Source organism: Vigna unguiculata, chromosome 9 (assembly GCF_004118075.2).
Source record: "Vigna unguiculata cultivar IT97K-499-35 chromosome 9, ASM411807v1, whole genome shotgun sequence".
Taxonomy (NCBI): Eukaryota; Viridiplantae; Streptophyta; class Magnoliopsida; order Fabales; family Fabaceae; genus Vigna; species Vigna unguiculata.
In genome coordinates this window covers 29,609,037-29,631,203 of record NC_040287.1, presented here as the reverse complement: position 1 = coordinate 29,631,203, position 22,167 = coordinate 29,609,037, and positions in this window count along the sequence as shown.

The window sequence follows — 22,167 nt, the reverse complement described above, 5'->3', positions numbered from 1 at the left end:
GAATAGTTAAAATTATTTTTAAAATTTTTATAATTGTTATTTTTACACTAATCCAAATACTTGCGTACAAATGATTGAACTTTACACATTTTAAAAATATACAATTATTTAAAATATAAATTCAAATAAAAAACAATATTAAAGTACGATGTACTAAAATATCAATATAATTTATGGTTTTTTTTCTATTAATATTATTTTCTATTAACAACTTTAAAACAATTTTAAATAAAGTTCAATGTAAAATATTAATTAAATAAACTTAATTTTGTTAAACATATTTACTTGAAATATCAATTTTGATAGAAATATTTTTGTTAATTTATATAGAAATTAAATTTGATTTCAATTTGGAGAGGGATAAAATTGCTCAATTTTTACAAAAATTGGGACTAAATTAAGACAAAAATTAAAATAAAGGACCAAATTGAGAAAGTGAAAATGACATTTGACATATAAGTGACACATGTCATTGTCACTACCACATCACTCTGTCACTTCCACATGGTACGATGACAACTTGACACATGGCAATTTGTTTTTAAAAAAAATAAAAAAATAAAAAAATAAATAAATAATTCAATAAAAATAAAAATAAAGGTAAAAAAATCCAAGAACTGACACGTGACACCCCTTTAACGGTGTTACTATACCACTAACGGAAGGGACCAAATTGAGATGAAAAAAAATAGAGGGACCAAATTGAGATTTTACTATGAAAATAAGGACCAAAGACATGATTAAACCTTAATTTATATATATATATATATATATATATTACATTTTAATTATATTTTAAAATAAATATAATAAAAATTTCAATAAAACAACTCCCATACACATTTCAACAAAATAATATAATACAAATTATTGACAATTTTTAGTAGCAAATATCATGGTGACAAAATAGGTTCAAATGTACGTGCTAGCATGTCAAATTGAGGTGTGTTGGATTGGAATTTTCAAATCTCAAACTCATTTTGACTTACGTAGTGTTCGTTTCAATGGATTGCACTGTTCAAGTGAATTTGCTAGCATAGATTTCATGCAAAGAGCGTATTCCTTTTTTGCAATATGCAGTGAAATAAGAGCGCAAATTTTGGGATGGAGGATTTAATCCATCCACCCAAAACTGAGGTGATTTACATATATTTCGTATAATATTACGAAATTGACCCTCGTTTTAAACACTTGATTGCTTCTTTCCCATGTAGCTTTCTGTTAGGGTGTGGTGGGGGAGGAAGATGAAGGAGGTGGTGGCGAACGAAGATGAAGGAGGTGGTGGGGGATGAAGCTCGTACATGTGACAGAGGAATGGTGGTGCATTCTAGGGTATGCGCATTAGTTACATTAACCGGTACAGTGCATTGGGTGTGTGTGTGTGTATGGCACCAGTTAGGTAACTAGTGCCTTTGCAAAGAGGAGAGTGACACCGGTTATGTAACCGGTGTCATGTGTGTGTGTTGTTTTTTTTTTAACTTTTTTTGTATAACTTTTGTTTAAAATTTAATTTTATAACTTTTTTTTAAAATTTATTTGTATAAATTTTTTACATTCATAAAAATTTAAATTTTTTTATTTTAAAATTTCATATAATTTTAATATTTTTTAATTCGTATTAATTATTTGTAATTAATTTTATAACATCAAATTACAAAATCATTCTCTTTTTCCATCAAGGGTATTTTGGTAACTTTCTAATTCTATCTATTTTAACAATTTATTTTATCTATCACATCAATCAAATCTTTCACTAACTTTCATAAAACTTATCTTCAAATTCACTCACTTTATCCTCTAAATCCACTCAAATAAACACACAAATTCATCCACTCAAATCTATACAAATTCATCTTTACGTAACCGGTGTCACTCTCCTCTTTGCACAGGCACCGGTTACGTAATTGGTGCCACACACACACTCACAATGCACCGCACTGGTTATGTAACTGGTGCGCATCCTTCCATGAGCCCACCTCTACCACCATGTTCTTTCGCCACATCTACGACATTACTCCCCTACCACACCCCACCACAACCACCATCTTCCTTCTCCACCACCCACCACAACCTCATTTCTCTGCACTACTCACAAGCCCACACTACACACCAGTGCATTCAATTCACACACACACCCCACATCTGTTTCTATTGTTATAGTGAAGTAACACCACCACTCACCTTCGAACAAATTAAATAGCACGATGGGTGGAGTAACTCACGTGTTTAAAACGAGAGACAATTTCGTAATGTTATACGAAATATACCCAAATCACCTCAATTTTTGGTGAATAGATTAAACTTTCCATCCCGCAAATCTGTGCTCGTATTTCATACCATATCGCTACAAAGGAACATAGTCAAAGCATGAAATTCGTCATCGCAAATGCACTTAAACAATACAATCACATGAAACGAACACTACGTTAGTCTCCCTATCCATCAAATTGGTCAGCCAAATTTTATTTTCATTTTTTAAAATTAAAATATAAATATAAAATAATTTTAATTTTTTTATATATACAATACTATTATAATTTAAATAATTAACACTAATAAGGTAAGTTTAAATTATTAGATACAATAAAGCAATTAAGTTTCAATACTATTATAGTTATTTTAATTTAATTTATCTACTTAAACATATTAATTAATCAATTAAAAACTTAGCAAACATTTATATGAAAATAATACTTTGACACACAATAATTTTTTACACACTCATTTGATATTATCTTTCACTACTATTTACTTTTTCTTTTCCTTTACAAATATAAAAGGAAAATTTACCTTTTTATGAATATTTTAATTGTATCTTATGTGTTAAATAAATGTAAATGTTTGTCACATACCATTACTTATATATATATATATATATATATATATATATATAAAGGTTATGTTACAATTAATGTTTCCCCTAAGAAAATTGTACTGCACAGAAAAGAAAACTACTTCAAATTTTTTATTAAATAGTAATTACTTATATAATAGTCTAGACATATTTTGTATTGTGCAGAATTAATTACAATGATGTGTCATGATTATTTGGAGTTTTGTTTTACTTTTAGTTTTATTAATGGCATGTACAAATACAACTACTCCATGTCCAACACTTGATATGTGACAAGTAGCAAGGATAGTGTTACCACATTTCAACAAAAAGTGTTATGAACAGGTAATAAGTTGGTATTAATCAACTTAGTGTAGTGATAATAGGGTCAACCAACATGCTCACCCTTGTGAGTATGTAGAATTCATGAAGATCAATCCTCCAAAATTTACCGAGAAACATAATTTAGATATAGTTGGTTAGTGGATTCATGAAGTGGAGAATATCTTCAGGGCTATAGGGTGTGTTGAATGGAGGAAAGTGACCTTTGTTATATATCTTGAAAGATAAGTAAGGTTCAGTTCTAGTGGAATGGAACTTAACAAATAGTGAGACTAGAGGAGAGGAAGGGAGCTGAACTAGAAGAATTTTGAGAATAAATTCTTGGAGAAATATTTTTCTCTAAGATAGAGAAATAAAATTCTCCTTATCAAATGCATAGCGTGCTAAGTTGAAGTATAAGTAGAGAATTTATTGGGGAAGAATTTTTTGATTAAGTGTTTCACTCTGTGGAGCACCAATATTCATGGTCTTGAAGTAGGATGTTGGTTCTTGGTTATGTGTGTGGGCTACACAAATAGAATTTGTGTCATTAGTGGATAAGTATGTAATAATATTTATAAATGATATTGTCATATACTTTTGATCTTATGAATAACGTGAAAAAAAAAACTTGAGAGTTATGCAAAATAAAAAGTTGTATGTGAAATTATTAAGATGTGAGTTTTGGATCAAAGAAGTAAAGTTTTTGATAGGAGGCCCTAAAACAACAACATAAATTCGAAGCTTTATGGATTAGCTAGACATTATAGGATATTCATTAAAGGATTCTTGAAAATTGTTGAATCTTTGATTCAGTTAACTCGCAAGCTTCACTTGGATATTGATGACTCTTTTACAACAACCATTTCCCAGCAAGTGTACTGGTAAGCAGTATTATCAACAAGTGTCGTATCCACAGGAATTTAAAAGTATGTTGACATTTTTATTTTTGGGTTTTTGGTTTTGATAAAGAGTGCAAGTAGAAATAGATAATAGTAATTAGATAGATTGAGTGAAGTAGGAGTTATGAATTGATTTAATCTCATCTTCTTCTACTACACCACTACCATCTTGTTTACTTACTATGCAAATCAATTAATGTCATGGGAGTACTCTTTCTATGTAGATCTAGGTTCATCCCTGATACATTAGAACTTAAGGACTTCAAATCTAGTGTGATTCCTTAACCCCTGGTGGAATGAATCCTTACTTTAATGTGTAGGACTCTCTCCTCCAGCATCCCCTCTAGCTACTTAAATAAGCACCAGTACAGTTATGATGATTTGATTGGACCACAATTTGAGACTGGTTTTCCAACTCAATCCAAACCAATTAAATAGATGAGTGATCAAGTCATTATTAAGCATAAATCAAACCGCAAACAATTGAATGAAAGCAAAGATAAATACCCAAGAAGTAGAAGTGAATTGAATGAAAGTAAAGATAAATACCCTCTAGTAACATTTACACATAAGATTTACACTAAGAGCATCTCTCTTGTGCCTCACACACCCTATTATATCCTACTGCTACATTTTTGGACCTCCACTCAATGCTTGAAATGAGGACCTAAGGTCTTTATTTATAGGAATTTTTGGGCGGTGCTCAGCCCAACTTTTGATGCTCTACTATAGGGGTTTCTTCACAAGTGAGTTTCCTTCTCAGCTCAGCCTTTTGTTATGGTGCTTAGCACATGACCTTTCCCTTGTGAGGGTTTTCTTGTTTATTCAACCCCATAGATTTGTGCTCCAGGTTCCTCGGAAATAAGGTTTCCTCACGAGGCTCAACTCCATTTGTTGTGCTCAGCCAGAAAGTTCAAGTATGTTGTCCTGCCTTTTCTACTTCCATGGCTCAGTTCTAGTACTGCGGCTCAGCTCCAATACTGTGGCTTAGTTGCATACTTGATATTGTCTTTTATATTCATTGCAAAACAATAAAATATCATTATAATTCATAAAACTCCAATTCTAAATACTCCATTATGTATCAATTTACTTACTCTTGACATTTATTAGATATATAAATGTGAACAACGTCTTAATGAGACAAAAAAACGTTTGACAAGTTTTTCTATATTAGAGATACCAAATCCAAGTAATAACTTTGAAGTTTTTTGCAATGCTTTTTATCAATGACTCAGTTGTGTATTGATGAAACATAAACTAGTGATTGTTGATGCCTCGATAGCATTAAAACTACATTGAAGGTTATCCAATTTGCAATTTAAAAATGCAAATGTTATATTTGGTTTAAAGACTTGGTGATATTATCTATATAGAGCTAAGTTTGAGGTATTTAGTGATCATGAGAATTTGAAATATCTCTTTGATAAGAAAAAAGTTGAAGATAAGACAAAGAAGATTGATGGAACTTTTTTAAGGATTATGACTTTTAAATGATGTATCATCCAAGTAAAGCAAATGTTATGGAAAACACTCTATAGAAAGAAGATTCATGTATCTATCATGATGGTAAAATAGTTAGAGATCTAAGAAAAGTTTAGAGACATGAACCTTGGAGTGGGACTCTCATCAAATCATATTTCATGTGGCATGTTTATCATAACTAATGAGTTTCTTTTTATGGTTAAGGAAAGACAATTGGTAGATCTAATTAGGGAACAAATGGAACATGGAATTCATGAACTTTTTGTAGGGGTAAATGGAGTCTTGAAGTTTAAAGGAATAATTTGTGTGTCCAATGACAATTAACAAATTGTGAAAGATGATTTTGGATGAAGGTCATCAAATCAAATTTAGAATATACCCTAGCATGACTAAGATGTATCATGATTTAAAAAAGTCCTTTTGGTGGCCAGGAATGAAGAAAGATGTTGTTAAGCATGTTTTATCTTAGATGGATGTTAAACAATTAAAGATCCCTAAATGGAAGTGATACAATGTTGTTATGGACTTTGTTACTCATCTTCCAAGATCAACAAAAGGTAGTGATGGTATTTGGGTCATTGTTTATTGGTTAACAAAGTGTGTACACTTCATTTTTAGGTTCTGAAAAAGCCTAATTGAAGCTTTGGAGGCAAGGTTAATTTGATTTCTACTTATCATCCTCGGATGGATGGTCAGTTAGATATGACTATACTATCCCTTGAAGATCTACTGCGAGCATGTCAAATTACTAGAAGAATTTATCCAGTAGCTTATGAAGTTACCTTACCTTCTTCTCTTGAAAATTTACATAATGTATCTTATGTTTTGCAATTAAGGAAATGCATAATAGATCCACTATGTAATTGATCAATACAAGATAAAACTAAAGGAGAACTTATCATGTGAAGTTAGTCCGATACCAATAATAGATAAAAGACTTAAACAACTAAGAAACAAATATTTGAACTAAGTAACAGTAACATAGGATGTGTAACACCACATCTAGGATGTTACTAAAATACATAGTAAAATTCACGTATTTCAAAATCTTTTATTTCATAACTCTAATATCACCATTAAAAGATTAACGGAAGTTGAAACTTTCATTTATTCATCCAACTAAACTCAAAAGTAATATCTGAAAATTCGCAATTGACCAAAGTTTACATTATTTCGAACTAACCCTTGTCTAAAATAAGTGCAAATCCCAAGGTTCTTTATTGTTGTGCCTCCATATAAACTTTTGCAATAAAATTTGTTCCCGTATATCAACAACACATATACGATTGTCATAGTGAAATACACACATGCAATATCTACTTAAGCAAAACATCAACCTTCAATAAATATTGCATAATATAAATATATTCTCTCACCTGAGATATTGCAACACTTGGCATCACACAGTAAATCACAACGTTTGTTGTCTCACACAACAATAACAAAAACCACATGTAGTCTCAGCCCAAGACATCAAATATCAACATCATCATAAGCCTCACATTCAAACCAACTCACCCTAAATCCAAACCAACTTTTCCTTCTTACTCCCTTGAAGTCTCCAAACGGAGTCTACTTCCCATTGCTCCTTTGCGAGTCTTATAGGCGAAGTCTATAACTGGTACAACTACATCGAGTCCAGCAATCCCTACTACTCTCCCAAAGAGACTTACAACCGAAGTCCACAGAGTCATTTATACTCACACCTATAGCCTTCCAAAGCCCTCTCAACTTTTGTTGGGACCCACATACTTCTCAACCAAACATCACATAACATATCCACCATATCAAAAAATTTCACAAGGAGCATAAATGTCACTGATCAAATGGCACGCAACGTCCCTAACCTCGTGCTAAGTTATAGTAAGTAGAAAACACGAAACAATAAATTGAAACACACTAGTGAAGTGGTGCCCAACACCCCTGACCCAATGCCCAACACCATAAACATAATATATATCACCGAATATACATCCATAAAACCAATTAATCCCTCGTCAATACTTAATCAAGTTTAGAAAATTCATTACTTTCTCAATACTTCATTAAACTTAATTTATCTAATATAAATAATTCAAATTAAAAAAAAAAACTAAAAGAATCTTCATTAACTTTATCTCCTTCACGAAACATATTAATATGAACGTTCTCCTACCATAGAAGTGGGATAGCAAGGACATCTTCTTCACCACCACCTTAGGTTTGACTTTTAACCAAATATGATGGAGTTTTTTTTTTCTACTCGGTGAGTGCAAAGTAACAAACACTTTATTAATAAAACAATTATTGATTTTTAGTGAAAGTGGAAATTAATCTAATTTTAACATTTAAAATATAAATAATAAAGTACGGGACAGGAAGAATTGAAATGAAATTATAGAGGAAAAATAAAGGTTTCGTGTGTATTCAAAATTTGTGACTAAAAAAAATAAGAAGGGAAAATTTAAATGATATTAATTTTTAATTGGATGATGATATGGTGTTGCAGCTTTGTATTGATTTTTAATTGGAAAATAAATTTTAATAATAATTATATTAATTTTTGATTGGATCAGATGTGGTGACAAACTCGGAAAATAATGAAATTTTTTAATTACATTAATTTTTAGTTAGATTTATGTTTAATTTAGGTTGAATTCATGTAATCAAGAAGGTGGATAGGCAAACAAAAAATTAAAAAACAAGATTTATATGATTTTACGATTTTTTTTGATAATCTTACCAATTTTACTATTTACGATTATACGTTACGATCAAATCATGTGTAAAATCTAATTCGTAAATACTACATAAAATTGTAGAATCTTACGATTTTATGATTTAAATCTCAATTTTGACTACATTGTCAAGACTAACATATTGCAACTAGTATGATCAAATACCATTACTACATCATAACTCATGTTTGAAAGCTTCAATCAATTCTAACTCCTTAATCATCAAAGTAAACATTGGAACTATTCTTTGACCCATTTCGTCAATAGCCACATGAGTTTTTCCTTGGTGATAATTAGTTGAAAGTCATAATCTTGATTGCATGTTTAACTCTTCTAATCAAATGAATATTTAACATATTATGCTAATTGAACGCATCAAATCTAACACCACGTAACTTTTGTCTTCAAGTATTCACAGCAAACATCACAATAGGTAATTTAATATCACGAGAAAAATCACTTCTTATAAACCTTTAACTACCGAGAAACATAACTAATATTTTTTCTTTTTTGCATCTACACACATTGTAGACCTTGAGACGCTGATATTAACAAGTAAAAGTCGATACTAATTAGTCCAGAGTGTTGGATTTACATTGCACATGCAATCAACTCTAAAATCATAGACGCTCATTTATCAGCATAAACTTTTAAAGGCATACTTTAAATAGCATCAACTTAGACAACACTATATCATTATTAATTTTTAATTAAAGCAATTGGAGTTGACCAAGTTGATGTTAATGCATATTTATTTTAAAACTTACTTAATTTAGTGTTAGCTAAGTCAATGTATTTTTAATATTAATTAATTTTTGTCAATTTGGTTAACAGATACAATAGTAATTTAAAAATAAATATATATTAATGGAGGAAGGAGATAAGTGCGGATGAAAAATATGAATGTAGATGAAATAAATAAGGAGAAAAGTGTGAGTGAAAGAGATGTTTGTAAATAAAGAATGAGTGTGGATATTTACATATAAAGTGAGAGAGATGTGAGTGAAGAGATTTATCATCGTTGCATGAGGGCCTTTGCATTATAAATAATCTATGATTCTTATTAGTGGTCATGAAGAAACAAAAATTCGTAACATATAAATTAGTGTCAGATTAACGAATCACTAACTTAAATAAATATAAATATTAAAAATAAATAAAATTATTGTTAATTAGACCAAAAATAAACTTATTTATTTTTTAATGTTTATTTCACTTAGTGTCAACTAAGCCAACCTGACACTAACATAAATATTTTTATTTATTAAAAAAAGTTTAAGTAAGTAATGTCGTCTTAGAGTTGGTTTTGTCAATCCTATTAACATCTAACATTAGCAAATTTATTAATGTCAACTTAGCCGACAATAATCCAAAACTATTTATCAATTAAGAAAAGTTAAAAATAGTTAGCATCTAAATTGATTAAACTGACTATTAGCTCCTAAATCATTTAAGAACATCAATAATGTATTGAAAACTTATATATATTATAAAAAACAGAAGAGGAAAACATGTAGAAAATGATGAAGTGAAACCGAGTCATGAACAAAAAACTAAAGAAGCGTGTAGAAAGAGAAATCTGTTCCATATACTAAACGAAGAAAACATATATAAGATTTGAGAAATTGACAAGTTTTATATTCCATAGTTTTGATGCAAGAAAGAGTCATGAGTTAAACTTGGTGTTGAGTTAATTAGCATAAAAAAGAATGGAAGGAAAGTAGAGAGAGACAGAAATAAAAGTAAAGCAAGAAAGGAAAGTAGAACGTACAATGTGGATTCGGTCGTGTAGGAAATGTTGTGTAAAAGTCACAACACATAAACTTTGGAACTCCTTATTTATGTTAATAATATAATAGCTACTTTTAAAATCATCATTACTTTCCCAGATATAGCAAGATAAAAAGTACTTGGTGCAGACTTTTTGGGTTGTGTAGTTAGTCACAGCGAAGAGTCAATTTACAAAGATCACCAACTATACATCAGATACATGTTGTGGCTGTACTGCACCATTTTTTTTTTTTACCACAAAAAGAGATATATAGATTAATCAATTTTAATGGATACAATACAACACAGATAAAAGGGTTGCATGAAAATGGGGTAGAATAAGTATTAGTTTGACTATACTTATTTTTATTTAAGTAAAAATTTATGTTCTTTAATTTGATGTTATAAAATTGATATTTATATTTTGTGAAATTGATTGAAGAAAATTCATAAAAAAATATGTAATTGATGCGTTGAAAGAAAGTACATTTGAAATTTTTGTAAATTTGATAAATATTGAATAAGTTGAATAATTGAAGATAATAAAGAGCTGCATAGCAAAATAAATAACTAAAGGATAATAAAGACAAATTTTGTAGATTACCTCTAAGAATACTTATATAACTATTTATGAATATTTGGATAGATTTAAATGATGCCTTCGAGGATGAATTTATTTATCATCTTTAAAGGATAGAGATAAGGATGCAAAATATCTCGAACTTCATTCACATAATATTACAGTACCAAATATACAATAGTATTTGAAAGAAAAAAATAAACAATTCTATAGAAAATTTTATAGAAAAGGAATTCATACACAGGAAACAACACTTTCATATTATATCTTCAAAGGTACGTTGATATTCTCTGTTTTGTAATGTTTTATTCTCTTTTTAATGAGTAATAATTGTACTACTTTATTGAATTATCATTTAATGTTTTTAATTTGGAGTTAAAATGTAATGGTAATTGTATCACTTTCATCCTCAATATTAATAGTTCATATGAAGAAGTTTCCAATATATATATAAGCATTATTGAGAGTAGATTAGAAGGCATATTATTAACTACCCCTACTTTTACTTGAACATTAACGTATTTAAACATCGATTTTTACACATCAATTTTTGTTAAAATTGATTCAAATTTGATAAATTAGAAGAATTATCCAAAGATCAGATTCGTGTACTTTTGAAAATCAGGCGACAAACATAGAACTCCAAAGATCAGAGTTGATACTAAATTGTCACTGCTATTTTCTGACATTATAATCATCTGCTTCAATATCCTGTCAGCTGAGTGTGTCCAAATGCAAATATATCAATCAATATATAATGTTATATTTTATTCGGTCCTCATTCACTAAATAATCTATGCCATGTTATGTTACGAATCAAATTATGAATTGAACAGAAAACGAAGCTCCACTATTCAACATCTGTTTGTAGTACAGTGCACTTAAATAGTTAAGGTTTAGATTGATACCTTCAACAAGGCAAGTTTTTGAAGGAGTACAAATTGAATGAATAACACATTATGTAAATTTTGTTTCCATTTCAGTCACCGAGGGAAGAATTGAACTAAAATCCCTGAAAAAATGTAATGCAACAGTTATCACACACAAAGTCATACTTGCATATACATGAGAGCAATCATTTCAAAGTTTCACAAAAACAAAGTTTGGTACCATATATGTAATGCTAATCATATATCTAAGTACATTCAACATCATAATGGAACCATAAGATTTGTGAGGGAGACTGATAAGGTGCAAGAAGAAAAGTAACATTAAGATGATGGAAAAAGAGGAAAAAGTGTAGGTGCAGAACCTTGTCACTGCAAATCAGGTAAAAGAACGTGGAAAACGGAACTCAATGTTTTATGAAATGTTTAAATTAACGCCTAGACGTTATAGTTAAGAGTATCTGTGCTCTTTGGTTATATGAACTCAGGAAAAAAAATTGAATCACTAATACAACTATGCAAGAAATGGTTCACACAGAGATGAGCTGAAAGCCTAAGAAGATGAACAGAAATGAGGCAACAGAAAGAATTGAAGGGGCTCCTTCAGTCCAAGCAAAAGAGAGAAGATGCAAAATATCTCCTGCTTCATTCATTCACACACAAGTACAGTAGCAAAACACCTCTTATCAATAACCACTACTGTGTGTAAGAATGAGTCAGCAGATACTTCAGCAACCCTCCATACCTTTGCGAGTACTGAAGGAACTCCTTCACTCTTTCTCAGTAGCAATGCATTTCTTGCAGCCTGATGAGGTTAATATATAAATCAATTTATACATACCTCACGGGGTTTTCTGAGTTTTCCTTTATTAGTTATTCAATCCTTTGTGCTACATACACTTCAATTGTGTATATTTGTTTCAAATTATGTCAATAGGTTCTTTCATAATTACAATATTCATATATTTGTTTTCAATTATGTGAATGGTCAAAATTAAAATTCACATATAAGGGTACATACACCAACAATCCAAAACCTAGAACAGAAAATAGGCGTGGTTAGGTATAGAACTCCAATTGCAGGAACCCTAATTTTTAGAACAGCAGCAGTGAAAAAAGATTAATCCAACACAACACAATATAGAGAGTAAATTTAATTTAGAAAGATGAAAGATAGAATAGAACAATTGTGGATGTGAATTGAAACATAAAATAAAAAGAACAGAAACTAAAGTTGCAAGTTAGAAGAATTATGTAAGAAGAAGGTGAGAGCAAAGATGCCCAAACGCTGCTTCTGTTGCCAAAAAACCCTAAACCAGGTGTGTTTCTTTGGTAGACAGAGGAAGAAACCTAAATTTATAGAAACTAAATCAAAACTGTAATGACCAAAAAAGGACTCCCAAGTTAACATTGTCTAATGATGAAAAAAGATTGTATAATCATTATTACTTTTTGTTTTGTTTTTGCAGAATTCATATAGTAGAGACATGATTTGTTGTCCCATGTATATGTACAATTCAATTTCATATTAATTGAAACAGTATAAACAGTACAAATTAAATTATTTTTACTTATTTTTTCAACAAGTAACAAATTATTGTAAGGAGAGTTTTTTTGTAATATTCATAATTTATTATCAATTTTATTCTTACCATCATAACTTGTTTTATTGATTTTACTATTTATAAAAAAGTATATAATAAATTATAATTATTATTAAATGTTTTGTAATTATAACGTTATGTAAATTAATAAAAATATGTATATATATTTAATTTTATTTTTAGTACTTTTGTTTTAATAATGATTATAGTTTAATATTTTATTATTTCTGATTTCTAGTTATAAAAAAAAGTAGATACACGTGGAATGCTCTTCATCTTGTTCTTTATGATCAGAATATGATTTATTTCTCTTTGTATGTTTCCATTTAATATAAAAAAAAAATCGTTTTCTCTGTGACAGTGTCTTCAAGCTTTGTCCTCTACACAATCAAAACCACCACACTATGACATCTTGCTAGCATTTGCTATTGTGGTGGGGGAGACATGTCCCCCAAATTTTTAAGCAATTTATTACCAGTGTTATGGCAAAAGTTGTTCTTGTATGTATTTTATTTAGTTTCTCGGTTTTTTATGTATGACAGATGAGAGATTCTACAAATTAGTAGCTATTAGTTAGAAGTGTAGAAGGTCTTTGTATCTTTATCTCTTTATCTCTTTGGTCTCTCTAGCTTTATTTTGTGTATATATGTATTGCTGTGCTGTATCAAAGATCTGATCTTCAACAAGCTAATCAGAAAATACTTTTATATGACTTTCACAGATTATAAAGCTCGGTAGGGCTAGAACAACAACTGCCGGTAACCCTAATTTTGAGAACTGCAACAACAGTGAAGAATGATTAATACAACACGACACAATATGGAGAGTATAAATTTAATTTTAGAGATGAAAGGTAGAAAAATTGTGGCTATGAAGTGAAAGAGTTGTTCATTTTCTGTGTTTGGATGACATAAAATGAAAATAACATAAATTAAAGTTGGAAGTTATAATATGTAGGGAGAGGAAGGTGAGAGGAGAAGCCAGGATGCTCAACACTGGTTCAGCTGCCATAAACCCTAAACTAGGTCTTTTGTTATCTGATAAATATATATATATATATATATATATATTAATTAATATCAATCGATATATAAAAAGTTCTGTATAATGTTTCCTAACATTAGGGTAGGTGCCATAATTCATGGTTAAGATCTTTATATTTGAAATGTAAATATCGCCACCCTAAACTAGGTGTGCTATCTGTGGTAGACAGACCATGAAAACGAAATTTATAAAGAAAAGAAATTCAAAATCATTTATTATTTTTTGTTTGTTTTCAGAATTAATATAGTTGACAGTACTACGAGATTCTTCAAATTTGATTATTTCCGTACATATGTCACATTTTTATTCCACTGTACTAGAGTGATTTAAGGGATTTAAGATCATTTCTTTCATTAATTCATGAGCGAGCAACTGTAGTAAGATAAACTGAAATTGAAACGAGCAAGGATTGTGAGATGAGCTCCATTAACATAAAACCTTTGAATGCAGTGATGGTGTTGACACCAACTTCACTGTCACTGCTAAGGCTGCGGAAGACGGTGAGTTTGGTAAACTTTACCTTGTCAAGTGGACTATACTCTCTTGATTCCTCCAACAACTCTTATCTTGGTGTTGTTGCTGGATTGTCTTTGGAAATGGTGGGCTGCAGATAATGTAGCAGAAGACGCATAAACTCACCAACACAACACAACACAAAGATCCTTGAGGAGAGAGAGAGACAGAGAGAGAATCTGACACACCATAACACGACAAGGCTGTCTGTGTAGTAGTGGCCCAGCGACCATTCATTCCCTTTAATTTTCTCTAATCCTCTAGGATTCTATTCATCATTTTCTTCAATAAATTATCTTATTCTACTTTGGGTTATCACCATATTTTCATGTCTTATTACTCCATAAACATGTGCGTGCAAATGAGGTTAATTGTAGGATCTGTCTATAAACTTTGTGATGATAAATGGCTATGACTGACAGCTCGCAAACAACATTCGAATAAAATTGGTCCAGTGCTAAAACGGACTGAGGTAACATACGTATGTACACACATATTGGTAGGTTATATATATATTTTTTCATATATGATTATGGTTATAGACATGGTCATTGAGAGATTGTAGTCGGCATATATATGGTTATATGACATTTGTTTTTACACATATAAGACCTTAGATACCACTTTTAAACCAAAACCTTAAGTCAATGTTGTTATGGGTCTTTATTCTTATATAGTGTTTAACTTTGTCTTTCCTATCCAATGTGGGACTTTTTGACTCACTTGGACTATTCCCAACACATATACATATGATAGGGTACTACATATGATAATCTACATAATAGGGTAGCAACATATGATAATCTACTTAAAAGAGGAATTCTTCTGGAGAGTAGAAGATGTGTCATGTGTGACACTTGTGACGAATCAGTATGCCACTTGTTTCTCACCTGTAGGGTGGCTACTCAAATTTAGAAGTTGTGCGATTCTTGGATTGGTGTTTCGTCACTACATCATAATAGAGCAAAAGATCATTTCCTAGGTTTTGATATGCCAGGGCTTAACTCTAAAGGAAATTGTGTATGGAGGACCATGTGGGTGGTTATATTATGGGGTATATGGATCCATAGAAATAATTATATATTTAGGAACTCTAAAATAGATAGTGAGGAAGTGTTCACATTAGTACAAATTAAATCTTGGGCATGGATCACAAGTAAGTACCCAAAAGCATTTTTTTCATATTCTAACTGGTGTTTGAGCCCGATCACTTGCCTCAAATCTATGTGCTAAAAACTTTTTGATGCTAATGAAGAGAGGTGTTGGGTAGTTCTCGTAGTAGATGACTAAATGTAAGCCCAAAGAGAAAGGTGGAAATAATGAAAATGTGTGGAATGCTAAAAGTAGAGATGTCAAAAATATACTTGCTCTTATTCCTATAAAGATAAAAGGTTGTGCAAGAATATGTTGAGAACTAACATGCAGGTGGAATTCATGAGAAAGGAGTAATAGCCAAGAAGATCAAGTTCAAACATCAAGCCAAGTGGAGTTGGGAAGCTTAAATGAAAAACTATTAAGGGATCTTTGGAATAAGGTTTGACTGCCTTAAAATGTCCTATAGGTATAAAAGTAGGAACAATATGTAAAGAATATGAAGGTTGAAGACTATTCTTTGGAGTCATTACATGTATGAGCTCTTTAAATATAAATGTGGGGTGGATTACTGAAAAGTATTTTGAACATCATCATGGTGGCATTAGTAATAGTGCTCATGTCAATGTAAATTAGCTACTTCATTATTGTTTTAGTGTCAGGACTATTATGGAGTTACAACATAATAGTAACTAATCTGTAATGTTTTTGTAACTTGTAAAAGGGTTACGGCATCCCAAATGTCCTATTATATTTATTTAATTTTTGTTGCTGATAAATATATATATATATATATATATATATATATATATATATATATATATATATATATATTTATGTATGGGTCATAGTAGTTTTGCATTGTGCTAAGTTAAAATTGAGTTCCTTCTCCATTTATTGCATTTATTACAGATTCTAGTTTTACATTATTACAGTAAAGAAGAATGAAATGATTTATTTTATATACAAATTTGTATAAGAAAGCTGTCTGAACTGGTGCGTGTGTGTGGATGCAATACCTTCTTTGTCGTAAGTATATTGTTTAAAAGTTTTGCATGCACACTTGATTGTTAATAATACTTACAGATCCAACCAAGATCACATAATGCAAGTAACAAGATATTTTGAGAGAGTAACTACCCTACCAAGATCACACTATATGAATATTCAATCATTATAATCACTTCTTTGCACTAATTATTGACACTACAAGTGTTTATAAGTGATAACTAATAAGAATCAGAATTACATATTTTTATAGTGAGATGTTCAAATCAATGTTACTTAATTTTAAAAAACTAGAATCTGTGATGATTACTAATAATTGCACAAATGGTAACAAGTAAAAATTATAGGACTTCAACTTTTTGCAGTAGATACATGAGTTTTATTACCTATTGGACCCTCCTAACAATACCAAAATCTGAAAATTTGGGATAAAATTGTAAGTATTGAAATGGATAGTTTAGTCAAGAAGAGGGGTTGAATTGGCTTTATAAAACTTTGTTTACCTTTTTAAAACTTAAAATCCCTTCTCGTTGAATCAAACTAACCATGAAATCAGAAAGCAAATACTGCAGAACTATACACTTTCAACCTATTAAAACCAAAAATGGTAGATTGATCTATTCATGAAATATGATTCAAGAGATTAAAATATAAAATCAATATGATATTTTGAGAAATTATGCAGAAACACGAAATGCACGAAATTTACTCAAACAACATGCTTTCTCAACCAAGATATATTCCAATCTATATATCCAACTTAGTTATATTACCAGATAACGTAAAAACACATGCATACTTAACAAAGATTGGTTTAGTTGGTTTTCTTGAGATTTAGATGATGAACAAGATAAGGGAAAGAAGATCACACAATGAATTTTATACTGGTTCACTCAATAACTGAGCTACATCTAGTTTACTAGGACAACATGAGCCTAATAATGCATTATATCAAAAGTTTTACACAATCCTTCCAAGATTACACTTTTGAATAAAGCAAAACACCAAGATTCTTGAATCCTACTAGAATCTTATCCCCAACATTGTAATAATCTCACTTATAGACCTGGAATCACACCAGGAACAACAATAGTACAAGAACAACCAAACCTGATGGAGGCTCTCCCTAGCCAACCAAATACGTGTTCTTCTAGCTTCAACCAAGAAAAATGCCTCCAAAATTAACCAAACACATGAAACTGAGAAGGAAGAGATTCCATAACCTGTCAAATCAAATAACTATCACCAAGCTCCACTTTTATAGATTTGAGTTTGTTGTAATAGTGAACAAGCTTCATCATATGCTCATGAACACCACTAACACCATCATATTTGGTCTTCTCAAGAAGTGATAGATACTGACCCTTTTGAGCTTTGTCAAAAGTCTTAAACTTCTCACCAACCGAACTCATAAAATCCTTAGCATTGTCATTATCCGGAATGCTCTATCGAATACACTTCTCCATGGTGTATTTCATCACCATCAAGCACACCCTGTTCGAGTGTTCCCATTTTTCACGAGAAGCTCTCTGCACACCAGTGGACTCAGTGGTAAGAGTTGGAGCTTTCTCTTATCTCAAACAAAATTCCATATTGGTAATTGTCATATATAAATCCAAATATTCTTTCCAATCCTCAAAATTGGTCCCATTCAAAGTTTTGACCGAAGTCAATGGCATAGGCAAAGAAGTCGGTATCAAAATAACAAAGAAACATTTAATACACACATTTATTGTGTAAATAAACAAAATAAATGTTTCTGAATACACAGCCAACTATGCCTATAATACCAAATTATTTCTCATTCACTATGATCCCGCCTAAGTGCCCGGAATCATAATAAATAAGAAATATAATTAAAATAAAAATACAATGCACATCTCATGTCAAACGAAATCTAATACCAATAGGGTACAAGATAAATAATTGACATAATAAAATTTAAAAAATACATTGTATCAAGAAAAATAAAATACATTAATAATAAAATACCGATAGGACATGATTAATATTAATGTAATATAAAATTACTTAATAAAATAATTAAATTTTATCATTCCCACAAAATTTAATACAACTATACCCACGATAGGTGAGCTAACAATTATATAACATTATATCATGCTTAACAAAAATCTAATAAATTATATAATGCATGAAATCATAATAATAATAATAATAATAATAATAATAATAATTTATTATTATTATTATATATTTTTTATTTATTTATTTTATTATTATTATTATTATTATTATTTTATTTTTAATTTAAGAAAAAAAGATTAAAAAAATCTGGTGCAGACATGGACGATTATATGGTGCAAAACACATGCAACCAAAATGTGACCATCATCCACCAACATTACTGTTGCACGAACCACCACAAATCCAGCACCGTGAAAACCCACCATTGTTGCGCATACTAGAAACTGACTGATGTCGCTAGTAACAACTACAACTCTTAACCGTGAGCGAAATCGCATCCCATCACAAGAGAACAAAAAAGCAAGCCACCATGACGTGAACAAGGACCACCAGTGCGAGCGAACGACCACCGTTCGCACTACCGTAAGCCTCCACGACGAAACCATCGCTGCAACCGTTGCGAACCACTCACGAAAAGGTCCTTAAGCGACGATATCTTGCGAAACCGCCATGGCTGGCCACCTCCGCGATATCAGCACCGCACTCGCCACACTAGTGACAGATATCGAATCAGGCCAGATCCGCTGTAGCTTCGCCGTTGGTGACAGGCCATTCGATTTGCAAGTAGAATGAAGAAGGGTTCGAAAGGGATTTGAATTAGGGTCACAGATTCTTTAATTTGGGCTTTCAATAATTTTAATCCCCTCTGAAAATTCATTAATTTGCAATAGTTTCACCTTGGAGCAGCACTAAAACAACGAAAACCGAGAAAGAAAATGGTTTTTTTATTAATTTATTAAATGAGAGAGATAGCAATTAATGTTCATGACAATCGAGAACAACACGTAAACATAAATAATCAATTAAACCCCTTCATCAATTTTCAAATTGAAGCGAGAAAGTTAATATCTCCGTATAATATTTCATGCTTCAATGAACAGTTATGAAAATTAAGGTACACTTAAAAAAACAATTATATTTTGTATCTTATTTACTCTAATACCAATTGATAGAAATAAAATAATATAAGATACAATAATATAATATATTCATGTAAAAGTTTAAAGAGGATTGTTTGCCCAGAATTAAAGAAGGATCCATAGAAGCACGTAGTATGAGATTCTACTGTTCTCTTTCTGATATGATAGGTATTCTTAAACATAAGAGTGTTTTACATGTTACTCTTAAAAACTAACTAATAATGGAGTATTAGTTTTATAACCTCTCAATGGAGACTAAAGACCTTTTAAAAGAGTATCTGATTATTCAAGCCCATCACATACTGTTTACTAAACAATCCAACTCATCACGGAACGTTCATCAAAAATCCAGAATTATATATTACCCATATTAATCTAATATTAACAAATAATTTAATTTATTAATCCATAATAATAACAAAATAGAGAATAATAATTTTATATAATAAAAATATATAAAATATAACATCTTGCACCACCAATCGACTTTAGATGTTCATTATTTTTTTCTCCTGACCAAACTATTTTTTACTCGGTGTAATCAGCTGCTCAACTAAACCCTAGCATCACAGGTTCAACGTTAACTCGCCGTGAAGGTCCACTAATCTAATTTAATCTAGATAATAAAATTAATGAACTCAAAATCTTATCCATGACCTCTCCCTTCAAAAAACACCCTAACCAACCAAACTACCACCATTCGATCACACATTAAACCTTATTTCATCATTTTAAGAAAAAAATAATACTAATAAATGTGTTAGAGAGTTAAACTCATGACCATCCTTGCTAACAACTCTAGCCTACCAAGCTATTACATTTTTTTTCACATCATTAACATAATAATTTAAATATAAACTTTCATCCATTTAATTTATTTTACCAATCTAAAATATTTTTTCTTGGTCTTACATAATAGATGGAAAGGCACCCCTAAAATAAATAAATATATATATATATATATATATATATATATATATATATATATATTAATATTCTTTGCTGATAAAAAAAATGGAGAGGATTATAAATAGACCACCAGGTCTCTCATCCTCATTTGTTTGTTAATATATTTTTTAGGACAGATTTTTTTTGTTTAGTTGAGAAAAATGTGAGAATCAATAATAAATTATGTTTATATTAATATATAGTTTATTATTTTTTACTTGTTAATTTATTTTTTAAAAGCTGTTTTTAGTTAAAAAAATCGAATAGTTAATTTATTGAAAATAATTATTTATGAAATAATAGATATTTTAAATAGAGACATAAAGTTGGCAGCCAGACATTTTTACTACACTAATAATAATTAAAGAAACTTATCATAACTGCTCGTTAATGACAATGAAGAGAGATAATAACAATAAAACTCTAATTTTCTTATTAAAAAAAGGGAGTAGCATAGGAACAAAAGAATCCTTTTAGGGTTAAAGGAAAATAGAGAAATGAGTAGGTGTTGATTTTAAAGGAAGTAGGTTTTGACTTTAATTAAGATTCTATTTTTAATTAAAAAATTGATTATGGTTGATTTTAAGAAAATAGTTAATTCTATTATATATTTGATTTTATTGTATATGTTTTGTATTGTAATTAATTTTCTGTTGACTGTTTTTTATTGTTTTTGCTATTAATGTAAATTTGTTGTTGCTATTAATAAAAACTATTGTTGTAGTTAATATATGTTAAATTGTTGTAGTTTATATATATATATATATATATATATATATATATATATATATATATATATATATATATATATATATATATATATTTGTCGGGGTTAATATATAATATATTTTTAATGTTATTATATGTTATATATGAAATTATGGGAGCAGATATTTTAAGTTTAAAAAATTTATTATCAAAGAGTTAATATTTTTTATGGATGAAGAACGTGCTCCGCTCAGAGTTAGAAAGTATTGCTTGAAAGATCTTTTAAACTAGGATTAGATATGATTAGTTAATTTCGAAATATTATAGTTATCTAAAAATAAGTCCAAAAAGCAAACACAATGAATATAACTAGCTATAAAAAAAATCATTATGCGCATTTTTTAATTAGCATATTTATTTAATAAATTATATTAAACCAAATTTTAAATAAAATATTATATTAAAGTCCATTCATTCTACTTGTAACGTGACTAAGGATCTAATATACATTCTACATAGTTTAAAGGACTAAATATGTTTTTGTCCATGAACTTTCACTGAATTTTGGTAGGGGTGGGCAAAAAATCTAATTTTCTTGATCCAATCCACTTTTGCTCCAATCCAATC